The sequence below is a fragment of the Procambarus clarkii genome, chromosome 42 (assembly GCF_040958095.1).
Source record: "Procambarus clarkii isolate CNS0578487 chromosome 42, FALCON_Pclarkii_2.0, whole genome shotgun sequence".
Classification (NCBI taxonomy): Eukaryota; Metazoa; Arthropoda; class Malacostraca; order Decapoda; family Cambaridae; genus Procambarus; species Procambarus clarkii.
The window spans coordinates 3,247,284-3,274,139 of NC_091191.1; the positions used below are offsets into that span (position 1 = coordinate 3,247,284).

The 26,856-nt window shown below is 45.6% G+C and overlaps 1 long non-coding RNA gene across 1 annotated transcript in view; it reads right to left on the bottom strand.

Moving 5' to 3' along the window:
* LOC138373354 (uncharacterized) overlaps positions 1–23,890 on the bottom strand; it is a 26,864-nt gene extending 2,974 nt beyond the window's left edge. Inside the window, exon 1 of the long non-coding RNA XR_011231161.1 lies at positions 23,126–23,890. This is a non-coding gene — a long non-coding RNA (uncharacterized lncRNA). The remainder of the gene's footprint in view (positions 1–23,125) is intronic.
* Between the last annotated feature and the right edge of the window lie 2,966 nt (positions 23,891–26,856).

Consider the following 26,856-nt stretch of genomic DNA (forward strand, 5'->3'; position numbering starts at 1 on the left):
TGGGGGTTGTGGAGGGGGTTGGGGTTTGGGGGGGGGGGAAGGCTGTGAAAGGGAGAGTCATGGCTACCTGTATAAGGCTAATCACCTCAAGTGATAAAACTGGGTGATTCACCACATATGGTGAAAAGTGAGGAGGGAGGGGGAATTGGGAAGGTGGGGGGATTGGGAGGGGGGAAAGGGACAGGTCAGGTCTGCTGATCTGATTGGCTAACGGACCAGAAGACACGAACGAGAGAGAGAGATTAACAGCTTAATTACCAGAAAGAGAAGGCAATCAATTTTAAAATGAATATAAATAGCAAGAACCTTAAAACCAGCAAGAGAAAGTGAGTACAAATTATATCATTGTCTTCATCACACACACACACACACACACACACACACACACACACACACACACACACACACACACACACACACACACACACACACACACACACATACACACACACACACACACACACTTCTGGCCAGGTGTCAGCAGGTGTTAGTCATGGCAATTACTAAACATTCGTTGCAAATATCTCCTTCTATTCCCTTGGTTCACTGACCCCCTCGACCACCACCACTCTCTACAGCTATTCCATATGTGAGTCTTCATCTCTATTATGAGGTAAACTGTGTTTGTAGTCTCCCTTCCAGGGGTCAGTGGTGGGTTATCTTGCAGGGGTAAACTGCGGTTTACGCTGCTTACTTTAAGAAATGTTAAATTAGAGGCACCTGTGTTACTTAGATTCCTATTTATAATAAAGTTACAATCCCTGAAATTGGTTGTAACTTTATTGTATTAGGTAGACTTGGACAATATGTCCAGCCATACCGTAGTAGACCTGGACAATATGTCCAGCCATACCGTAGTAGACCTGGACAATATGTCCAGCCATACCGTAGTAGACCTGGACAATATGTCCAGCCATATCGTAGTAGACCTAGACAATATGTCCAGCCATACCGTAGTAGACCTAGACAATATGTCCAGCCATACCGTAGTAGACCTGGACAATATGTCATGCCATACTGTGGTAGACCTGGACAATATGTCCAGCCATACCGTAGTAGACCTGGACAATATGTCCAGCCATACAGTAGTAGACCTGGACACTATGTGCAGCCATACCGTAGTAGACCTGGACACTATGTCCAGCCATACCGTAGTAGACCTGGACAATATGTCCAGCCATACCGTAGTAGACCTGGACAATATGTCCAGCCATACCGTAGTAGACCTGGACAATATGTCCAGCCATACCGTAGTAGACCTGGACACTATGTCCAGCCATACCGTAGTAGACCTGGACAATATGTCCAGCCATACCGTAGTAGACCTGGACACTATGTCCAGCCATACAGTAGTAGACCTGGACACTATGTGCAGCCATACCGTAGTAGACCTGGACACTATGTCCAGCCATACCGTAGTAGACCTGGACACTATGTCCAGCCATACCGTAGTAGACCTGGACACTATGTCCAGCCATACAGTAGTAGACCTGGACACTATGTCCAGCCATACAGTAGTAGACCTGGACACTATGTCCAGCCATACAGTAGTAGACCTGGACACTATGTCCAGCCATACAGTAGTAGACCTGGACACTATGTCCAGCCATACAGTAGTAGACCTGGACACTATGTCCAGCCATACAGTAGTAGACCTAGACAATATGTCCAGCCATACCGTAGTAGACCTGGACAATATGTCCAGCCATACAGTAGTAGACCTAGACAATATGTCCAGCCATACCGTAGTAGACCTGGACAATATGTCCAGCCATACCGTAGTAGACCTGGACAATATGTCCAGCCATACCGTAGTAGACCTGGACAATATGTCCAGCCATACCGTAGTAGACCTGGACAATATGTCCAGCCATACCGTAGTAGACCTGGACAATATGTCCAGCCATACCGTAGTAGACCTGGACAATATGTCCAGCCATACCGTAGTAGACCTAGACAATATGTCCAGCCATACCGTAGTAGACCTGGACAATATGTCCAGCCATACCGTAGTAGACCTGGACAATATGTCCAGCCATATCGTAGTAGACCTAGACAATATGTCCAGCCATACCGTAGTAGACCTAGACAATATGTCCAGCCATACCGTAGTAGACTTGGACAATATGTCATGCCACACTGTGGCAGACCTGGACAATATGTCCAGCCATACCGTAGTAGACCTGGACAATATGTCCAGCCATACTGTGGTAGACCTGGACATTATGTCCAGCCATACCGTAGTAGACCTGGACAATATGTCCAGCCATACCGTAGTAGACCTGGACAATATGTCCAGCCATACAGTAGTAGACCTGGACAATATGTCCAGCCATACCGTAGTAGACCTGGACACTATGTCCAGCCATACAGTAGTAGACCTGGACAATATGTCCAGCCATACAGTAGTAGACCTGGACAATATGTCCAGCCATACCGTAGTAGACCTGGACAATATGTCCAGCCATACCGTAGTAGACCTGGACACTATGTCCAGCCATACAGTAGTAGACCTGGACATTATGTCCAGCCATACCGTAGTAGACCTGGACACTATGTCCAGCCATACAGTAGTAGACCTGGACATTATGTCCAGCCATACAGTAGTAGACCTGGACAATATGTCCAGCCATACTGTGGTAGACCTGGACAATATGTCCAGCCATACCGTAGTAGACCTGGACAATATGTCCAGCCATACCGTAGTAGACCTAAACAATACCAAAAACCAAGTCCATCAATAGTGGTCCACGAATCTCATTTGCTTGTAGGCATTGTTAAATATGAGTGTATTTACTATTTGTGTCTGCAGAATCGAGCTCTTAGCTCTTGGATTCCGCCTTTCTAATCATCTATTTTCCTCTATTATATCTACTATATATATTTCTCTCAAACACCCGCGCACACTCACTCACATCCCCAGGAATCGGCATGCAGCAGCTGTCTAACTCCCAGGTACCTATTTACTGCTAGGTGAACAGCGGGATCAGGGTGAAAGAAATTCTGCCCATTTGTTTCGTCCTCGGCCGGGAATCGAACCCGGGCCCATAGTACTACGAGCCCCCGAGCACTGTTCACTCAGCCAGAGAGAGAGAGAGAGAGAGAGAGAGAGAGAGAGAGAGAGAGAGAGAGAGAGAGAGAGAGAGAGAGAGAGAGAGAGAGAGAGAGAGAGAGAGAGAGAGAGAGAGAGAGAGAGAGAGAGAGAGAGAGAGAGAGAGAGAGAGAGAGAGAGAGAGAGAGAGAGAGAGAGAGAGAGAGAGAGAGAGAGGAGAGAGAGAGAGATATGACATGTGCGGCAGGCCAGGAGACACCTGCCCTAACTCACAGATACCAATTACGACAAATAGCAAAACTAAACCTGAGATGACTCGAAGACAGACCAATCACACTAGACATGACACGCTGATAACATCAAATATATATCAGAGGAATAGACAGTGTAAGGACAGATTAGACAGGATAAAATGGACTTAAACAATTAAGTAAAACCACATTGAGTATTTCTGTCCCTGTCAAATTGGACACATGGAATGGGTTAAATAGGTGATGGCAGACTCCATACACCAACCCCATCCTCCTGAAATAGAATAAAGTCCATCACTACCAATTTGTAGTGATGGACCATTAAACCGCTCTGTACTGTTAGTTCAATATAAGAGACATGAAAAAAATAAAGCTAAAAACCAAACTGAAATATTCCTAGGCCTTGTATAGCACAAATACGTACTATATTAGGTCTAAGAGAGCGTGCATTAGGCCTGAGATTGCTAGGAGACATTAGATTAGGTCTTTTGTTTAAGTTGCGGATAAGAACAAGATTCTTGCTTCTCCAAATTCAATAATGCAAAAGTCAGCGTTCTGGTGGTCCATCATTGGTACTTTCCACCAAATAGTTAATAAAAGTACTTTCAGTTTAGGAGATTAGGCTATCAAGCGCAGCTACAAATATAGATGTGACAGCTCTTGAGAGACCAGAGCAATTATCACATACACAGAGATCACACTAACGTGATGCATCAAATGAACAAATCCACAAGGGCCGTGACGAGGATTCGAATCTGCGTCCGGGAGCATCCCAGACACTGCTTTAATCGACTGAGCTACGACAGGGTTAAAGGGGGTTGAAACCGAAGTTCTACTGAACTTACTGGAAGTTCAGTAGAACTTCGGTTTCAACCCTTTTAACCCTGTCGTAGCTCAGTCGATTAAGGCAGTGTCTGGGATGCTCTTGGACGCAGGTTCGAATCCTCGTCACGGCTCTTGTGGATTTGCTCATTTACAGCAATTAATTTGAGAGTGAAAGTTGGGACCCCAAGACCCGAAGTCCCAACTCCTGCCAAGATACTGTTGAGAATACACATACTTGTGTATTAACATACATATACAACTTGTATAGTTGTATTTCTGTGTTTTTGTTTCCTCACTCTATTGTCACGCCTCTCAAAGCTATCCACTATTATCTAATAGTCCATAGTCCCACCATCACCAACCACCCCCACAATACAGGTGGGAACAATCCTGCCTAAATGGGTGCCTCTTGTCCTACCCATTATCCACCAGACAGAAATCCCATACACCCAGCTTCTCCCCCCCCCCCCTTCACCAAGCACAGAATACCCCCCCCCCCCAACCCCCCATCCCCTAGCATTTATTCCACGCTCCACCAACTCTCCAACAACGAATGCTGTCATTGGACATTCATAAAGGCGACTGATTGCAGCGGCTCTTGTGGATTTGCTTTGGCCGCCGGCATAATTGGCGGCACCGGGGCGTAGTGGCGTTAACACACTCCACGCCTTTTCCCTCCCTGTTAACGGGGCTATATAAATTATATTACCGAGCCGAGCTGCTGATGCTGATGGTGCTGCTGCTTTTTGCTGCTGCTGCTACTGCCGCTGCTGCTGCTGCTGCTGCTACTGCCGCTGCTGCTGGTGCTACTGCCGCTGCTGCTGCTGCTGCTGCTACTGCCGCTGCTGCTGGTGCTACTGCCGCTGCTGCTGCTGCTACTGCCGCTGCTGCTGCTGCTGCTGCTACTGCTGCTGCTGCTGGTGCTACTGCCGCTGCTACTGCTGCTGCTGCTGCTGCTACTGCTGCTGCTGCTGGTGCTACTGCCGCTGCTGCTGCTACTGCCGCTGCTGCTGCTGCTGCTGCTGCTACTTGCTGCTGCTGCTGCTGCTACTGCCGCTGCTGCTGCTGCTGCTGCTACTGCTGCTGCTGCTGCTGCTGCTACTGCCGCTGCTGCTGGTGCTACTGCCGCTGCTACTGCCGCTGCTGCTGCTACTGCCGCTGCTGCTGCCGCTGCTGCTGCTACTGCCGCTGCTGCTTCTACTGCCGCTGCTGCTGCTCCAGATACTAATACTGCCTTACTGCTCCTGAGTGTGGCTATGCTGTCTTTATTGGTAGTTAATGCTGTAATTCCTGCTGGTCTTTTATACAACTGCAATTGTTGCAGTTTTTTTTATACAGCTGTATTTGTTGCTGGTTTCTTATACAGCTGTATTTGTTGCTGGTTTCTTATACAGCTGTATTTGTTGCTGGTTTCTTATACAGCTGTATTTGTTGCTGGTTTCTTATACAGCTGTATTTGTTGCTGGTTTCTTATACAGCTGTATTTGTTGCTGGTTTCTTATACAGCTGTATTTGTTGCTGGTTTCTTATACAGCTGTATTTCCTTTCTGGTTTCTTATACAGCTGTATTTCCTTTCAGGTTTCTTATACAGCTGTATTTGCTACTAATGCTATATCTCCCGCTATTTTTTTCTGATTCACCTATACTCGCCTAGTTGTGCTTGCGGGGGTTGAGCTTCGGCTCTCTGGTCCCGCCTCTCAACTGTTAATCAACCTGGGGATTTACCTGTGTTTGTACATTGTTTACATATAGTGGGTAGTTCACAGGTAGTTCCCCCCGGCCGCCCATGACACTAGATCTCACCCTATTACCAAATAATCACTAACAGCAAAATAGACAAAAATACAAACTCAGAATATACAGGTTATTAGGCTACCGCACACAAATGGGCAAAGTTTCTTTCACCCTGAATGCCCCTGTTACCTAGCAGTAAATAGGTACCTGGGAGTTAGTCAGCTGTCACGGGCTGCTTCCTGGGGGTGGAGGCCTGGTCGAGGACCGGGCCGCGGGGACACTAAAGCCCCGAAATCATCTCAAGATAACCTCAAGATAAGATAACCGCGAGAGAGCTGCAATTTTTCCCATTATGACTTAAAGCATTCACCTGCATCCTCCTATGCTTTCCTCCCGTTCCTAAACCAAAAGAATTAATGTAGTTACAGATATTAGATCATTAAAACTAATTTGCATAATAATAATAATAATAATAATGGAGGTAACACTGATTTTAATTCACAGTAATGAAAGTTCTAATAACTGGCGTAACTGCTAATATCCAAGTCATATTGTGGAAGCCAAAATGCGTCCGTCAGGCAGCTGGTGGAACGTCAATTGAATTCAGAGAATTCCACATATTGAATTAATTACCAATTGAGCTTGTAAACTGAGATTGATTGAATATATGTAATAAATTGTGTGAAGGGAACACAATGTGTGTGTGTGTGTGTGTGTGTGTGTGTGTGTGTGTGTGTGTGTGTGTGTGTGTGTGTGTGTGTGTGTGTGTGTGTGTGTGTGTGTGTGTGTTCTCACCTAGTTGTACTCAACTAGTTGTGCTTGCAGGGGGGGGGTTGAGCTTAGGCTCTTTGGTCCCGCCTCTCAACTGTCAATTAACTGGTGTAATAAAGGCAACTGGTGTGTTTGTGTGATGGTGAGAGAGATGACTTTTTTAATGAGATGATGTTTGTTTAATGTGAAGTGCTTCAGCTATGCATAATCTCTTATAGCCGCTGTGTCTTTCAGTAATTTCAGGGATTACAGATCAGGATCTGTAGCGGGTGGGCGTGCGGGCGTACGGGCGTACGGGCGTACGGGCGTGGCTGCAGGTCTAGTGGGCGGCAAGGCTGCAGGTCTAGTGGGCGGCAAGGCTGCACCACGGGTAATGACCAACAGCTCCAGGTACTAATTAAGATGACAGGTAGGTGAGGCATACACTGAGGGGAGAGAGAGAGGGAGGGCCAGGGGGGGGGGGTAATGGGGGATGGGGTATTTGGTCGGGGGTGATGGGGATGGTGAGGGTATGTAATGGGGGTTAAAGACAGACAGATGAAATACTGAGTAGCTGCTAGGAGGGTGGTTGGGTAATGGTGAAAATGGGTGAAATGTTGTGGGGTTATTGAGTGCGATGATTTGATAGCTCTTTATTGGGGGGAATGGGGTGAGAGGTTATGTAGGAGAATGGGGTGAGAGGTTATGTAGGAGAATGGGGTGAGAGGTTATGTAGGAGAATGGGGTGAGAGGTTATGTAGGAGAATGGGGTGAGAGGTTATGTAGGAGAATGGGGTGAGAGGTTATGTAGGAGAATGGGGTGAGAGGTTATGTAGGAGAATGGGGTGAGAGGTTATGTAGGAGAATGGGGTGAGAGGTTATGTAGGAGAATGGGGTGAGAGGTTATGTAGGAGAATGGGGTGAGAGGTACTAGTAGTTTTGGAGGAATGGGAGAGGATGAGAAAGGGAAATATGGGGGAGGGCTGGTGGGCCGTATAGTCAAATAGGGGCTTATAGGTGCTTGGGTAATTTGGGGAAGACTGGTGCTGCAGAATAAAGTGATGGTTAAATGGGAATTGTAGAATAGGGTGGCGGGTTATCCAGCGAATAGGGTGAAGGGTGGTGGAGGCAATGGGCGGTATGTAAATAGGGTGAGGTATGATGGGTGTTGATAACAAACAGAATGTCGTGTAATTGATGGGAATGGAAAGAGGGTTGAAGGAGGATGGAATTAAGCAGGGATGGATAGGATAGGATAGGGCTAGCGAGGGGGAGGGTGATTTAGGGTTCAAGTTCAGGATATGACTATAAATTCCCCCGTTTCCTTTACCTCTAACTCCGCTTCTGTATGTAGGCGATGAGTCACAATAACGTGGCTGCAGTATGTTGACCAGACCACACACTAGAATGTGAAGGGACGACGACGTTTCGGTCCGTCCTGGACCATTCTCAAGTCGATTCTCAAGTCAGGTCCGTCCTGGACCATTCTCAAGTAGATAATCTATCCGCTTCTGTACATTATTTCACAGTAAAGGAGAAGAGTATATGGGACAGCTCTGACAAAGGGAGGCTGGAAGGACAGACAAATGACAGGTGAGAGCGTAGAATGCATCCACCATATAACCTTTCCATCAGCGGGTAAGCCTAAAGGTCTAACGAGAAAATGAGCCTATGAGAAAGTCTAACACAGCCCCATTTGGAACGCGTGAGCACCCAAGCGCCGCTACACAGAGGGCGGAGCCATCTTTGTTTACATTCATGAGATGACAGGTGAAAGATAATTGTCGAATTGATCGATAATTTCCGGGACAGAAGTTGGTCTGTTTACCATCACTCTTCACAAGAGAACCTTCCGAGGCGGGTAATTATACCTTGAACATAATAATGATCAATTAAGCTTCGTAATTTTCCGGTAATAATTTGAATATATATATACACGGCCAACAAGCTACCGTGCTTAGATACGGTATGGAAGTCATTTTAGGCTAGGTTAGGCTACCTTATTTATTTGTGGTATGAAGGTCACATTAGGTGAGGTTTGTCTAAACTAGTCTGTTTGTCTAGGTTGTCTAGAGTTTGTCTAGTTTGTCTAGAGCTTCTCAAGAGTTTGCCTAGGTTGTCTAGAGCTTGTCTAGAGTTTGTCTAGGTTCTGTCCCTATCTAGAAGTTCACAACACCTGGAGGCTGAGAGGCCTGTACATGACGTCACCAGCCTCTCTCCTCACAATATCTGAAGGTATTTCCCCCTGAGAGAGAGAGAGAGAGAGAGAGAGAGAGAGAGAGAGAGAGAGAGAGAGAGAGAGAGAGAGAGAGAGAGAGAGAGAGAGAGAGAGAGAGAGAGAGAGAGAGAGAGAGAGGCTGAGAGGCCTGTACATGACGTCACCAGCCTCTCTCCTCACAATATCTGAAGGTATTTCCCCCTATGTTACGGCATGACGTTAATATTACGTTACGTTAGACTCTAATGTTACGTGACATTCAGTTCACGTAGCACAACGTACTATGGGTCAACATAAGTAACAGAGAAGTGAAATGTATACACGGCGAGACCCTCTTAGGATCATTCTCTCATTCACGTCAATGTATACCTAGAGCTACAGAGCCTCGGTGAAGACAATAGAGCATATATTTGCCTGAAGCACTGAAACGGGAAGCTGGCAGCTCTTGGGTCTCTGGTAGTGTTAATGAGCCTAGAACCCAAATTCTCTGAGAAAGCTTATGGCATCCTTGTCTCAGGAGCTGAGGAGCTCAGATCCAATGGAAGGGAATTGTTGGAAAGGTTTCCTAGATTTCTAGTGCTAGATGTTCGTTACAGACGTAGACGCTGCCAGCAGAAAGTCTGGAGCCTGTTGGGCACTCAGAGCTGTGAGTTAGGTTATCTCCCGTCATCACACTGCTCAAGGCGGGATGCTCTAGGCTGCGAGATAAGGTTCTGCCATTGTTTCGTTTTTATGAAATGTTCTGATGAAATGGAGTTAAGGATATGGTACCTACATTAGGGTGCGGGCTGAAGGTGGTCCCTCTCCCTTCCCGGGCACCGGGTCCCTAAACACAGACCTGTTGTTTAGGGTCTGTTGTTTAGGTCTGTTGAGCCAACAGACCTGTTGTTTAGGGTCTGTTGAGCCACAGACCTGTTGTTTAGCTCTGCTGTTTAGCTCTGTTGTTTAGGTCTGTTGTTTAGGTCTGTTGAGCCAACATATCTGTTGTTTAGCTCTGTTGTTTAGGTCTGTTGTTTAGGTCTGTTGAGCCACAGACCTGTTGTTTAGCTCTGTTGTTTAGGTCTGTTGAGCCAACAGACCTGTTGTTTAGGGTCTGTTGTTTAGGTCTGTTGTGCCAACAGACCTTTCGTGAACCCTTAAACCACTGCCCACTCTATCTCTACTATAAACATTAGCATGAGTGTCGAAAAATACAGCTTATTTTGATGTGTATGATGATGTATGAAGTATACCAGACTAAATAATACAACAAGTTAGCAAGGCGCGGAGGAATATACCCAGCGGCCGGACTCCTGATATTATTGTTTGAGAAATTACAGCCACAAAGAGATGGCTTTCTGAAAAGCAATGTTAAATCCGGTTAGATCTCTGCTACACGAGCTGTGTGTATGCGCAGTGAGCGTAATCCAGGCAACCCTGACTGTTGGTGGTAGCAATGGGCACTGCCAACTGCCACGCCTACCAAACACCAGCTGCCTCTCTCGGCTCACTACAAAAGGAAGTTTCCCACGTGTTCGGGGCAGCAAACGAGGCAGGTGGAGGCGGTGAATTGGATGTGATTGTAAGCGGTGATCCAGAGTGGTGAATTGGGGTATTGTGTGCCCCCAGGCGGGGGGAGAGGGGGGGGGGGGTGTGTGTGTGTGTGGTGCCCACTACTACTGCTGCTGCTGCTGCCCAACCACCAGGTGTGCGTCCTTCCCCCTCTCTCACCCACCTCAATGGCCCCCCACACCACACCACACACCCCCCTCCCCAGCAAGGAACCCCTGCTTACCGCACCTGGCTTCTATTGATGCTAGTTGCTTCCCCCTGGCATTCGTGCCTGTTTTGCGTGCACGGCTCATGTTTGCGTGTGCGTGTGGTGGCGTGCAAGAGGCAGAATAGCTGTAGCGAGGGAGAATAATGTTAGGAGAAGCCGCGAGATGGCAACACCATCCTGGCCATCTGTTCCTGTCGGCTCCTTCACCCTCCCCCCCCCCCCCCTCCCTCCCGCCATGCTCGCAAAAACAAACACTGGAATCTCGCCCGTATTGCTTCCCACTACAGAGCCCACATTATCTTGGCCGCCCACCTGCACCCTCCGTCAACCTCGGCAAGCAGTTTCCGGTCTTCCGTCGCTGCGACACAAGGGGATTTTTAGCGTGCAGGTGCAGCACGTGGCAGGCAGGTGCGACACGCGCGCACGTGCACCTACACACACGCTGTGATTACCTTCCCCGTGACGTCACAGCGCCGTCACGAGCCGGGCGACCGTAATATACGTTGATATACAGAATATACTGGATGAGTATACTCATATAGATGAGTATGGTTGAGTGACGTTGGTGGGTGAAGGGGGAGGACAGCTGAGGATAGGGTTATTATGGTGTTGTATAGGAAGGCAGCCAGCTTCCATCCACCCCGCGGCAGCTGAAGGTGTGTGCTGGCAACCGGTTGTGGCAGGTGGCAGGCAGCTTGCCACTCTTGTGTTTGGGGTCTCTGCTCTTGCTCCTACTCCTTTTTTGTTGGTGTGGTCAATGCATTGATACCTGCTGCCACCCATGGCAACCGGCACCCTGGCAGCTGCCACCCATGGCAACCACCACCCCTGGCAGCCACCAGCCATGGCAACCACCACACCTGGCAACCCCCCCCCCCTCTCTCCTCATAACCATCCCTCCCCCTCCCTAGCAATCACTCATCACTAGCAACTACATCACCACAACCCTTCAACACCACCACAACTCGCCATCACCACCTCACTATTAAAAAGTATATATATATATATATACACAAGTAACTGCTAACTTTTCGGGCTCACCATAGCCCGTGCTACATAGACATTTCGTTCTGAGTAGCTACATCTAAACCAACAAACAACAATTGCTAACTGTACGGTGAGTGAATCATTAGGATAAGAGTATCTAGTGAATCAGAAAAGGCAGGAAGGAACTCAAGAAACAAAAAATGAGAAATAGTATGGAATGTAAGGTGGAAGAAGAGGGAGGGAGGGGAGGATGGAATGAGGAAGAAGGTCTCAAGATGGTGTATCAGGAGCCAGTGCATCCCCCTAAGGGAAGGCAAGATTCTTCAGGTGCAGCTGCTCTTTGTCAAAGGAACCCCTCCACCCACTTATTCCTTGTACTCACCTAGTTGTGCTTGCGGGATTGAGCTCTGGCTCTTTGGTTCCGCCTCTCAACTATCAATCAACTGGTGTACAGGTTCCTGAGCCTACTGGGCTCTATCATATCTACATGAAACTGTGTATGGAGTCAGCCTCCATCGCATGTACTCATCAATTTGTGCTTGCGGGGGTTGAGCTTTGGCTCTTTGGTTCCGCCTCTCAACTGTCAATCAACTGGTGCCATGTGTGTGTGTGTCTCCGTGTACTCACCTACGTGTACTCACCTACGTGTACTCACCTACGTGTACTCACCTACGTGTACTCACCTACAGCTGGTGTGGTAGCTCCTTAGCCCCGCTTTACCAGATGTTGAGGTCTAATACAGTGACCTTTTTCCCGTTTCTTGTCATTCTTCTTTAATATTGTGTTTGTTTGTACGAAATCTCCCGCTAGTTCATCCCATTTCCTCGCTACTTTTATGTTATGTCTTCCTTGCCTCCCTGTAACTCCTCGCCTTAAGTATTAAAGCGTTTTCTTGTAATATATTCTTTGCCATACAAAATGTCCACCTTATCCACATTATTAATTATCCTAAGAATCGTACATGTCGCTATCATGTCTCCTCGGGGCTCTCGCGTGTCTTTCAGTCGCTCAATTTCTCGCAGTTGTGGAACGAGACACGTTGCTTTCCAACCATTTGGGCTAGACGGTAGAGCGACGGTCTGGCTTCATGTAGGTCGGCGTTCAATCCCCCGACCGTCCAAGGAATTGGGCACTATTCCTTCCCCCCCCCTTCCCATCCCAACGCCTTATCCTGATCCTTTCCTAGGGCTATATAGTCGTAATGGCTTGGCGCTTTCCTCCTGATAGTTCACGTTCCTTGGTTTTTGGGAACTCTCTTATTTTCCCATACTCCCCTTTCCTGAATGCTTGCTTTGTTCTCTCATTTAACTTGATGATGGCTTCCCCCTACTAATAACAAAAGAATAAATGAAGCAGCAGAAGCTATTGGGCCACACGAAGCCCACACTATTGTACGAGGCAGAGCTTCAGTCCATACGACACAGCTTCTTGTCAATACGAAGCAGTTTCTATATATTCGACGAAGCTCCTATTCATACGAAGTCGAGTATATAGTGGCGAGTATGTGGGAGTATGTGTGTGAGTTAGTACATATGAGTGTGAGCATGCGTGTGAGTATAAATATGTAGGAGAAGCCGAGTGTATGGAGTATGTGTGTGTGTGTGTGTGTGTGTGTGTGTGTGTGTGTGTGTGTGTGTGTGTGTGTGTGTGTGTGTGTGTGTGTGTGTGTGTGTGTGTGTGTTTACTAGTTGTGTTTTTGCGGGGGTTGAGCTTTGCTCTTTGGGCCCGCCTCTCAACTGTCAATCAACTGTTTACTACTTTTTTTTTTCTTTTTTTTCCACACCACACACACACCCCAGGAAGCAGCCCGTGACAGCTGACTAACTCCCAGGTACCTATTTACTGCTAGGTAACAGGGGCACTTAGGGTGAAAGAAACTTTGCCCATTTGTTTCTGCCTCGTGCGGGAATCGAACCCGCGCCACAGAATTACGAGTCCTGCGCGCTATCCACCAGGCTACGAGGCCCCCTCGTAGCTAGTGTGTGTGTGTGTGTGTGTGTGGGAGAGAGAGAAGGTGAGTGTGAGAGTATGTGAGTACACTGAAGTGCGACAGTAGGTGAGTGCACGAGTGAAAGAACAAGGATGAGTGGAAGAGTTGAGGGAGAGGAATGAGAGGAGGGGGAAGGTTGAGGGGGGGAGGGGTTGAGTGGAAGGGGAATGGTTGACGTGGTTGATGACTGGAAGAAATTGTCATATAAGAGGAGTAATGGAAGAGCTTGCAGAACCTTGATAACAGCGACCAGTATAGGGAAAGAAAGGTGCTAAAAAGAGTTACAGAAACGGAGCAAGGAGAATAACAGATAGTGAAGAGGAAGGGATGGATTGTGAGAATAGGGAGGGGGACAGGAAGAGGTCCTTCACCTCCCCATACACACCTGGCCCTATTCTTTTACTCTATACAAGAACCAACTACACTATGCATAAAAAAAAAAGGTTTCGCTCGCACGCTCCGCGCATATAACTTTTTATACACGCGTATATGCCAGGTGGTGTGCACTAATACCCCTACAGATACGCACACGCCATACCTACACACCCCTCGCTCACTTAACCAGGCAGATGTGTCTATGAGAATGTCAAACGCCTCACAAACTCCCTCACAACAGAAATTAAACACCTTTGGTCAACAGAAATTGACCAAAGAGCCAGAGCTCAACCCCCGCAAGCACAAATAGGTGAGTACCAAACCCAACCTAAGCCTGACTCTATACAAAATCATAATACAGTATTAATATACAGTTGATACAATACCGTTTATGATTATACAGTTTGTTAAGTACTGTTGAATGCATCTTTGACATCAGCCACCAACCGCTTGGGCAAACATAGCCTGAGGAACGGGTGGATTAGGCACACGATCATTGGCTAATGGGTTAAGCCTCACATGTGGTATTGTTGTTGTTGTTGTTTAAGATTCGCTACTCGGAACAATAAGTTCCAAGTAGCACGGGCTATGGTGAGCCCGTTGTGGACTTAGAGGGCACAAGAACGGGACTATAACTGTGGCATTGATTTGCTTGCAGTTATTATAGCCGTTCCGAGCGTTGCGTCTCACTTACAAATCATCCGTGTTAATTATTTGTTTATAAATAAAGTAAGTTAGCTTTGACCACTTTACCGGACGAGGCGCGACTGTCTTTAACTCTGGCGATCCTGACCACTCTACATGTTCGTCCCGTACCCCAGACCCACCACCCTGCAAAGTTTCGTGAGGCTAGCCGCAAGCGTCGAACTCCTAACCTCAAACAGACAGACATTCTCCCTTATAGATGTACAAATTCCTGCCACAAGGGGGCCTCGTAGCCTGGTGGATAGCGCGCAGGACTCGTAATTCTGTGGCGCGGGTTCGATTCCCGCACGAGGCAGAAACAAATGGGCAAAAGTTTCTTTCACCCTGAATGCCCCTGTTACCTAGCAGTAAATAGGTACCTGGGAGTTAGTCAGCTGTCACGGGCTGCTTCCTGGGGGTGGAGGCCTGGTCGAGGACCGGGCCGCGGGGACACTAAAGCCCCGAAATCATCTCAAGATAACCTCAAGAAGAGCACATTTGTCGAAACTAAACAACTATCAGCTATTCACTTCCTCTGGTTGACTGAACTGAACCACAATTTTCAACACAATCTTTTTTTTTTATTTTATAATATTCATCAAATACATTTCTAGAAATTAAAATGATAAATATTTATATCCATAAAATTCAAAATTATTTATGCTGGACTCATATTTTATTTTGATTTTTTTTTGTTCGAATTTTGTTATAATCAGTTAAATACAGTTTGTCCATCAGTTGATGAGGTCAGAGTGTCGAGTGATTGTGCACTCAAGTGTACTCCAGTGTCGAGTGATTGTGCACTCAAGTGTACTCTAGTGTCGAGTGATTGTGCACTCAAGTGTACTCCAGTGTCGAGTGATTGTGCACTCAAGTGTACTCCAGTGTCGAGTGATTGTGCACTCAAGTGTACTCCAGTGTCGAGTGATTGTGCACTCAAGTGTACTCCAGTGTCGAGTGATTGTGCACTCAAGTGTACTCCAGTGTCGAGTGATTGTGCACTCAAGTGTACTCCAGTGTCGAGTGATTGTGCACTCAAGTGTACTCCAGTGTCGAGTGATTGTGCACTCAAGTGTACTCCAGTGTCGAGTGATTGTGCACTCAAGTGTACTCCAGTGTCGAGTGATTGTGCACTCAAGTGTACTCTAGTGTCGAGTGATTGTGCACTAAGTGTACTCCAGTCTCGAGTGATTGTGCACTCAAGTGTACTCCAGTGTCGAGTGATTGTGCACTCAAATGTACTCCAGTGTCGAGTGATTGTGCACTCAAGTGTACTCCAGTGTCGAGTGATTGTGCACTCAAATGTACTCCAGTGTCGAGTGATTGTGCACTCAAGTGTACTCCAGTGTCGAGTGATTGTGCACTCAAATGTACTCCAGTGTCGAGTGATTGTGCACTCAAGTGTACTCCAGTGTCGAGTGATTCTGCACTCAAGTGTACTCCAGTGTCGAGTGATTGTGCACTCAAATGTACTCCAGTGTCGAGTGATTGTGCACTCAAGTGTACTCCAGTGTCGAGTGATTGTGCACTCAAATGTACTCCAGTGTCGAGTGATTGTGCACTCAAGTGTACTCCAGTGTCGAGTGATTGTGCACTCAAGTGTACTCCAGTGTCGAGTGATTGTGCACTCAAATGTACTCCAGTGTCGAGTGATTGTGCACTCAAATGTACTCCAGTGTCGAGTGATACTGTTGTCAGTGTACAGCACATCCTGGTATGTCAGTGTGTGACGGGTGTCAATCAATCAGTCAGGTTAAGGCTACCTCTGTACGGAAAACATACTAATAACCTAGGGGCCAGATTCACGAAGTAGTTACGCAAGCACTTACGAACCTGTACATCTTTCTTTAATCACTGGTGGCTTTGTTTACAATTATTAGACAGTTAATGAGCTCCGAAGCACCAAGAGGCTGTTTATAACAATAAAAACAGTTAATTGGCAAGTTTTCATGCTTGTAAACTGTTTAATAAATGTAACCAAAGCCCTCAAAGACTGAGGAAAGATGAACACGTTCGTAAGTACTTGCGTAACTACTTCGTGAATCTGGCCCCCTGGTCTTTGGTTACAGGGAACCCCGCTACCACCTTCCAGTCCCCAACAGGTCCATCAAACTGTGACTGCAAGCACGGGAAGAGAGTCTCTCTCCTATATAGTATTTTTAGGGAAGTACTGGAACCAGCTAGGTTAAAAATGCAACCGGTTATACCTTACTGCAGGCGTTGGATCCGTTTTGTCCTCATGCCCGGTACTGAAACCGGTCACACTTGAGGCCAGCTACATATTATTACATTTTTGTCCAGGTGTCTGGACAAAAAGACACGTATGTTGGCCAGTATAATAATAATAATAATAATAATAATAATAATAATAATAATAATAATGATAATAATGAGAAAATCCGTAGACCTATACGCTGAATATTCCTAGGCACATGCCCCAGACAACCAGGCCACGACATGGTCCAAAGGATTGCAACCTGGATTTCTACTGAACAAACGAGGGTTTTTGAGGTCTTAGGAACGCTCGTGTGTGTGTGTGTGTGTGTGTGTGTGTGTGTGTGTGTGTGTGTGTGTGTGTGTGTGTGTGTGTGTGTGTGTGTGTGTGTGTGTGTGTGTGTCTGCGTGTACATGTGAGTGTGTGTGTGTGCGTGTACAGGCGAGTGTGGGCGCGCAGCCCAGCCAAAGGTCGACGGACGGAAGCCTCGTGAACCCAGACAAGGGAATGAGGAAACAGAAGGTCGGGTGTCAGGGTGTTCCTTGGTGGGCTGCAGCCCACGCTTCCGGGAGGTGGGCTGACGAGGCCAGCACGGCGGTGGAGGTATCCAGCTTCTCAAGAGAGGACCCACGGAGGTCTTCAACCCCGCGGGTCCTCGAGAAGAAGACCTCCGGGAGTCGACAAAACCACCAGGCATAATTCTGGTGACGGCATTAGGATACCGTCGTACTGGCGACACTTCAGACCGTAATTCAGTAACCTACATTACGAGGCAACTACCTCACTACATATATGATCGGTCATATATCATCGTGGAGCCTCAACAACCTCAATGAGCAGTTAAGGTCACTGGAAAAGGTTTAGTCTTTATAGGCTTGCAACGAGGCTCGCTCCAAAATTACGAAAGATGGGGGTGTGAAGAAAGCCTGAAAGAGTAGGACCTTACGTATCTAGGAAGAAAAAAGAGGAGAGAGACCGAGAGAAATATGAGGAGACATGATAGAGACGTGTAACATACTAAGGGGAACTGAAAGAGAAAAGAATGAGGAATTGTTCACAATAAATGCCAATCGAAAAAGAGAGCATGGGGTGGAAATCTAGGAAATAAATAAACCATAATGTTAGGATTTTTTCCGCAAGAATTGTAGGAAGTTTTAATAAATTAAAAGAGCAGGTTGTAAGATCATTATTTCAAAAATATAGGTGATACGTAGGTCGGGAATCGTTGTATTAGACAACCAAGAGGTGGAAAGGCGTATACCAAGAGCTGAAACTCGATTCAGCAACCACAACTAGGTGAGTACACACACACACACACACACACACACACACACACACACACACACACACACACACACACACACACACACACACACACACACACACACACACACACGTCGCCTTTAGGAAGTGATGTGGTGGAGGCTGACTCCATACACAGTTTCAAGTGTAGATATGATAGAGCCCAATAGGCTCAGGAACCTGTACATCTGTTGATTGACGGTCGAGAGGCGGGACCAAAGAGCCAGAGCTCAACCCCCGCAAGCACAACTAGGTGAGTACACACACACACACACACACACAAAGTACCCGCAGATTCCCACACAGGAGAGGGTGCGAGCGAAGGTGAGGGTACCAGCAGTATGATAATTGCCAGCGGGGTATCGACGGCTGGATGCTGATGCACAGCCAATGTTTACCGCTATCTGCATTCATTCATGTATTGACGAACACCCGCATGTTGTCGTGCACGTTTAACCACCTCCTAATGGCTTAGAATTGTGCGTTGTTCTGCATGGATTATAAGCCGTATATATTATTTGGAACTTCAAACATTTATATAACTTATATTTTGTATATATATATATATTATATATATATATATATATATATATATATATATATATATATATATATATATATATATATATATATATATATATATATATATATATGCATTTGCCATATCCTTCACTCTGCTCAAGCCTCGCAATGATTTCTAAAACTTTACTTATTATTGGGACATCTGTGGGAGACTGAACTTGCGTATTGACTGGAGTTTAACGATCAACATATGGACCCAGAGAGACCTAATAGGGGCAGGGAGGAGACGTCAACAACAGGCAAAGTTTTTACATCAAACACTATCACCTTATTTCGAAATTAGTTCGACGTTAATAATATTTGACTTGAGAATGTGTGTGTGGATACGTCACATTATACACTAGACGGTTCGACAACGTATTATATAACCTAACCTAACCTTACCCAACCTTATCTAACCCTAACCAAACCCACCAAATCTAGCCTAACTGATCAAAACACAGCCTAACCGAAGGTTAAACATCTTAGCCTAAAAAATGTAAGGTTTTAACAAACAGAAAACGAGCTTTCTTGGCTATATAATGTCTAGTGAATAATTTGACCAAGCCTATCGCAAGAGCATTAGGCTATTGGTGTCGCCAAGTTGGCCTATACGAATGGTTTAGAGGGGCGAACGATGAGGGGCGACTGTGGCCCATTAGTAGAGGGTGGGAAAGGTGGGAAAGACCAGCCGCGTCAATTGGTCTCTACACAATGGTCCACTTGTTGCTCTGCCTCCTGCTGTGTGGGGCGCCGGAGGAGAGGCAGAAGGGGTGAGAGAGAGGAGGGACTGACACACACGAAGAGCAAAGGAATAATGCGGGTCATATTTCCTTCCGACCCTCCTTGCCATTATTTATTTGGACAAGGGAGACCAAATAAAAAAAAGGTAACTGAAGAGATAATTATGATAAGACTTGGCTGTGTAGCCAAATAATTGCCATCCAGTGAAGGTCGTGCTACGAGGCCAATAGTCGAGAGATGGCGTAAAAAACGGAAATAATTGGTCCGCCTCTTAAATATCATTTTAGTCTTTTGTTAGGCTTTCTCAGACGTGACTGTCTTGTGCTACGGCTTTTTCCTTACCTTTTGCACACTGTCATACAACTGTCATCAATATGATTGAATACGAAAACTATTTTATTACAATTAACATTAGTATTATTATTTTCAAATATTTTTATTTGTGTTGTTATTTTACTAGTCTTAATATTTGTAATAGTTGTGATATTAGTATTGGTATTATATTACTATTACATATATATTGTTTGTACCGCTATTCTTATTATTATAAATAATTTATGGTTGGTTAATTCTAGAATAATTAATTCACAGGTCCTCAACATTACATTAACTTAATGTCCAGGGTGAATTATATAGGCTTTTCATAGTGTACTCACCTAGTTGTGCTTGTGGGGGGCGTGGGGCGTTGAGTTCTGGCTCTAGCTCTTTGGTCCCGCCTCTCAACCGTCAATCAACTGGTGTTCAGATTCCTGTGCCTACTGGACTCTATCATATTTACATTTGAAACTGTGTATGACGCAGACATGTCAAACTGAGGGTTCCCCGAGGGCCATATGGGCCATATTTGTGATGTCATGAGAGCCACACACCACAACTAATTGAAGTCATTTAATACAAATTATTGCAGAATACTTTTATTACCTAAACTTAGAAACATACAATGTGCATACATATGGTTTAGCTGCTAGCTAGCGGTTTAGCGGCTTGCTAGCCAGTTTAACAAAAGAAAAAATCTAAATTTTAAACGGCAACATAGACTTTTATGCAACAGAAAAAATACATTGTACACAAATTACAACAGTTCGAAATAAACATTTATTTACGACTATTCAATCATTTTTAGTGTTTTGTCCTGAGGCTTGACACCTCTTTTAATGACAATTTTTGCTATGTCTGGCTGAAATGTCTGTGCAGCTCCCACTTAGATCAGAAATGACAAGTGTTGATCAGTCAGCCTTGTTCTCTGAGACGTTTTTGAGGCAAACTTTCTGAAGTTTTTAAGCTTTTCAGGAAAGTATGAAAAGAAACCAGGTTTCCTCCACTTCAAGATACTTTGCTCTGAGTGTAGGATCCGACTGCATTTCTAATAATTCTATCTGCAGGCTTTCTTCTGCCTTGGCAACATCAATGGTGAATGGTGCTGAGAATGATGCAAAGTGGTGTTGACCAGACAACACACTAGAAGGTGAAGGGACGACGACGTTTCGGTCCGTCCTGGACCATTCTCAAGTCGATTGTCGAGAATGGTCCAGGACGGACCGACACGTCGTCGTCCCTTCACCTTCTAGTGTGTGGTCTGGTCAATATACTTTAGCCACGTTATTGTGACTCATCGCCTGCAAAGTGGTGTTCAAAAGATGAGAAATCACGAAATCATTTCTGAAATTCCGTTGACAACAATTCCAGGTGACTGTCATACTTAGTAAAGCTAAGTACAGACTCAGTATTGGCATTGTTTTTCAGCTCTTTGCACTTAGGAAAATGAACTAAATTTTCATTTGACAACAGTGACTTCCATAAGCATAGTTTTGTAATGAAGCAATTGATGTCATCATACAACTGAGTGATGAGTTTGTTAACCTTGTAATTTGTGCTTTTGAAATCTATTAAAATGTGATAGTTTAAATTATAAAAACTTCCATTTTGGCCGTTAAATGACCAAATTACAGTATCATTTATGCGGGCCGCAGATGTGCTTGCAAAGGACCGCATGTTTGACATGCCTGAACTTGTATGGAGTCTGCCTCCACCACATCACTGCCTAATGCATTATGCAGTGTGTGTGTGTGTGTGTGTGTGTGTGTGTGTGTGTGTGTGTGTGTGTGTGTGTGTGTGTGTGTGTGTGTGTGTGAGAGTGTGTGTGTGTGTGTGTGTGTGTGTGTGTGTGTGTGTGTGTGTGTGTGTGTGTGTGTGTGTGTGTGTGTGTGTGTGTGTGTGTGTGACCTATCTTTGACGAGGCTGGGAGTGACGGTGACCAGGAGAACACAGGTGTCAAAGCGTTTATGGATGGTCTCCGCTGCTTTCCATCTCGATGCGAAATTGATGATATTTCCGTTTAGCATTTCACCTCTTTCCTTTCATTAATTGATTTATTTATGAGTTGCCACTTTAGATTCTGTCGATCCATCACCCTCATTTGCTCTTCTCTGTACACACGCACGCACACACACACACACAGAGATGGTCAGAGAAATGGTTACTAGAATTCAACACGAGCAAATGTAAAGTTATGGAAATGGGACTAGGAGATAGGAGACCAAAGGGACAGTACACAATGAAGGGGAACAGCCTACCTGTAACGACGCGTGAAAGAGACCTGGGGGTGGACGTAACACCTAATCTATCTCCTGAGGCACATATTAATAGGATAACGACAGCAGCGTACTCTACACTGGCAAAAGTTAGAACATCATTCAGAAACCTAAGTAAGGAGGCATTTAGGGCGCTTTACACTGCCTACGTAAGGCCAGTCTTAGAGTATGCCGCCTCATCATGGAGTCCCCATCTGAAGAAGCATATAATGAAACTGGAAAAGGTTCAGAGGTTTGCAACGAGACTCGTCCCAGAGCTACGAGGGATGAGGTATGAAGATCGCCTGAGGGAACTGTGCCTTACGACACTAGAAAGAAGAAGGGAGAGGGGGGACATGATAGGAACGTATAAGATACTCAGAGGAATTGACAGAGTGGACATAGACGAAATGTTCACACGGAATAGTAACAGAACGAGAGGACATGGATGGAAGCTTGAAACTCAGATGAGTCACAGAGATGTTAGGAAGTTTTCTTTTAGCGTGAGAGTAGTGGGGAAATGGAATGCACTTGGGGAACAGGTTGTGGAAGCAAATACTATTCATAATTTTAAAACCAGGTATGATAGGGAAATAGGACAGGAGTCATTGCTGTAAACAACCGATGCTCGAAAGGCGGGATCCAAGAGTCAATGCTCGATCCTGCAGACACAACTAGGTGAGTACAACTAGGTGAGTACACACACACACACACACACACACACACACACACACACACACACACACACACACACACACACACACACACACACACACACACACACACACACACACGCACACACACAACGTCATCCCAATACCTGAAGCAGATATCAACTCAATATCAGCAACATATGCAAAGCAACCAAACATTCTGTTACAAACACAAGGAAGCTTCAGAACTTTGAACACTATCAACGTAAGACCAGATGCGTAATCCCTCTATTTACGCCTTGCTGGAAACATGGATTCAGATCGAAACGCTGTAAATGTAAACCAAATTGCTCATTCAATGGTATAGTGTCTCGGAAAAATTCAAATTATGCCCAAAAATACATGACAAAAAAAAGAGTAGCCTACAGTCCTGGTCTAATAAAGGATTACTTACCAGAGACAGCTGTAAGGAGTAGATGTTGAGGAAGGACCATGTTGCCTTGTTGTCCACAGCTTCAATAGTCATCCTGGTATACACTCACAGCTTCACTAGTCATCCTGGTATACACTCACAGCTTCACTAGTCATCCTGGTATACACTCACAGCTTCAATAGTCATTCTGGTATACACTCACAGCTTCACTAGTCATCCTGATGATCTGCAGATTACAACACAACCTGTCCTCAGGCTAGGCTCATTCAGGCGGCGGCCAAACCCAAATACATTAGATGGTTAAGTTTTGTTGGCAATTTGCAGTAGTCGCGGTTCAAGCAGAGGACGTAAACGAAGCACTTTACGAGAAAAGTATATGACATCAATTGTAAGTCGTGTGTTCAATGTTTTCCATTCATATAAGGGTGGTTTGATGACCGGATTAAGGAGCATTTAGCCCTAATTGATGACGACAGGCTGTTACAACGACTCTTAAATCACTCAAAAGCACTTATATAGTTTGCAATGATGTTTAACAGCATTGAGTTCTCACTATAGTCTTTCTTTAAGTACTCAAACACAGCCAGCCGTCGAGGGCCGGGCCGACACCTATGTACACAAACGCCAGAGGAATATAACACTTGAATTTTCTCCACTAAACTGGTAGTTTTCCTGGTTGTCTTAGGATACGAGGGGAGCACCAACACTGGATGAACGCGTTACACTCATGATTGCCACCAGTTGCTGACGTTCTACCGCTCTAAATGGTAAAATATAGGTGAAGGACGCGAGCGGATGTTTCCACAATATGTCGGCGTAAACACTGAGAGATCGGTTAGGCTCCGGCGCGCCTCTTTGACTACGTCGTAATCAAATCAGAAACAAAATTTAAATAATACTTATTATTATTGATTTCAAATTAGACACATTTATATTAAAAATTATGGACTTACATACTATTTAAACGTTGTTAACCGATAATTGATCATTAAAGTTCATCGGGCGTTGTTGTTGTTGTTTAAGATTCAGCTACTGGCAAGAAAAAGTTCCAAGTAGCACGGGCTATGGTGAGCCCATAGTGGACGTACCTGGCACAGGAACGGGGCTGTAACTTTTCTGTTCATCGGACAAAAGCGAAACATATAGCAAAGAGCAATAACTCGAGGGGACTGGAATACGCAGCCTCTACATCGCCTCAAACACACACAGGCAATATAGAAAACATCCAGAGGTTTGCCACTAGACTGGACCCGAAACTAAGAGGGTTGGAATATGAGGAATGAGTGAAGGCACTTTACAACACTGACGAAAGGGACAAATATGACATGACCTCGATATAAAAGATTCACAGAGGAATTGCCAAAGTAGACAAAGTTTAACATCAGAAATATACCAATTTAAAGAAACTTTAACAGTGTTAGAGTTGTGAGTGGAATGAGTTAGATGAGGCTAGCTCTATTCACAACTTTAAAAGCGTATATGATAATAGGAAACAGGAGGCTACAGAGTCATTGCAATAGTTTACCGACAACAAGAAAGGCGGGGTTCAAGAGCTGATGGTCAACCCAGCAAGCTAAACTCGGTGAGAACATACACGTACGCGCGCCCGCACACCCTCTAGCCTATGCTTTTCAAGGCACTTAAAACCGTTCTGGTTTTAAGTAATTAAGGATTCACATCAGCATCTCTTACCGCTAGCATAAGCTCTTCTCGCTAATGGAAGCGCATGTAGCGCACCTCTTCTTGGGCCAGCTCCACGCCTCACTCCCACTAGATTAATGTGGGAGCCTGGCAGTGGGCGCAGCGCTTTAGGGCTCACGGGCTCTAAGCTTGGAGACTCTGGGATTCTAAGCTTGGAGACTCTAGGGTTCTAAGCGTGGAGATTCTAGGGTTCTAAACTTGGTGACTAGGGTTCTAAGCTTCGAGGCTAGGGCTCTAAGCTTCGAGACTAGGGGTCTAAGCTTTGAGACTAGGGGTCTAAGCTTCGAGACTAGGGCTCTAAGCTTTGAGACTAGGGCTCTAAGCTTTGAGACTAGGGCTCTAAGCTTCGAGACTAGGGCTCTAAGCTTCGAGACTAGGGCACTAAGCTTCGAGACTAGGGCACTAAGCTTCGAGACTAGGGCTCTAAGCTTCGAGACTAAGGCTCTAAACTTCATAGGGTTCTCTAAGCTTCGAGACTAGGGCTCTAAGCTTGAAGAATAGGGTTCCAAGCTTCGAGACTTTAGAATTCTGGTATAGGTTAAGTAATAATTGTAATTACGAAGCAATAAGATGCTTATCTTAAGATACTAACAATGTTAGGTAAGGTCGGTGTTTTCTATGAAGCTTTTTAAGGGTATCTATTATGTTTAGTATGTCACCTATGCACTTATTTAATAAGTCAATATTGACTTTACGAATTTGCGAGAACGGGTTGCATTAATGGACAGAGAACAGGCATCGAAAGGAACAAAGACATTATATTTTATTTTTGTGAAGGTATTAAAGTGTACTTAAATTTGTGCCATGTTAGTGGTTGAGGTGGATCACGTACGTAAGACCTTACTGAATCGCCGGCATGGTGCTAGAGTGGACGTCATGCAGAGTTGGCAGTCAAAAGTACAGAATTCGAATCTTCGTCTCAGAGGAAGCCTAGTTTCTGAATCTAAGTTAATTTCCGGAATAATATTACGATTTAAGAATTCATCGTTCATCTACAGCCGAGAGTACACACATTACTGTATCCTCACACGGCCTGTACTTGTCTCACATACCTCACGGCCACTGTAACATTAACTACAGCACTGTAATGAGACTACTTGCCCCTGTAACATAATCACAAATTTTGCAAAGCCAACGAACGCGGGGCTTAGTTCCTAAGCCCATTGTCTGACTGTTTGTAATGACGGACTCTGTAAATAGTTCATTATTACTGCACAAATATTTTGATAGGTAAATGTGTATTCTGAGTCCCTTACGTGTTACTGTATCCTGTACCCCACTGTATCCTGTAGCCCACTGGATGAATGAGAGATACCAGCCAGGCATGGCTATTGGGCTCTAAGTTACCTAGTTTAACTAGCTAAACGTATAAATAGTTTGTTGATATATATGGCAATAACAACTGTAACCAGTTTATCAGCACTGTAACTTGCTCAGCTAAGAGCATAACTGAGTTCAGTTCCTGAGCTCATTTTGTGTCTCTGTATGTTGGTCCACTACCACTCACAGGATGGGTATGGGGGTCCACCATCTCTCACAGGATGGGTATGGGGGTCCACCATCTCTCACAGGATGGGTATGGGGGTCCACCATTACTCACAGGATGGGTATGGGGGTCCACCACCACTCACAGGATGGGTATGGGGGTCCACCACCACTCACAGGATGGGTATGGGGATCCACCATTACTCACAGGATGGGTATGGGGGTCCACCATTACTCACAGGATGGGTATGGGGGTCCACCATTACTCACAGGATGGGTATGGGGGTCCACCACCACTCACAGGATGGGTATGGGGGTCCACCATCACCCACAGGATGGGTATGGGGGTCCACCACCACTCACAGGATGGGTATGGGGGTCCACCATTACTCACAGGATGGGTATGGGTCGAGTACCACCACTCACAGGATGGGTATGGATCGACCACCACTCACAGGATGAGTATGAGTCCACCACTACTCACAGGATGAGTATGGGTGATATGTAAACTCAACTATTAATGGCAAGTCCTGAATACCCAGCTGTTTGACCAATGTCTAGAGACA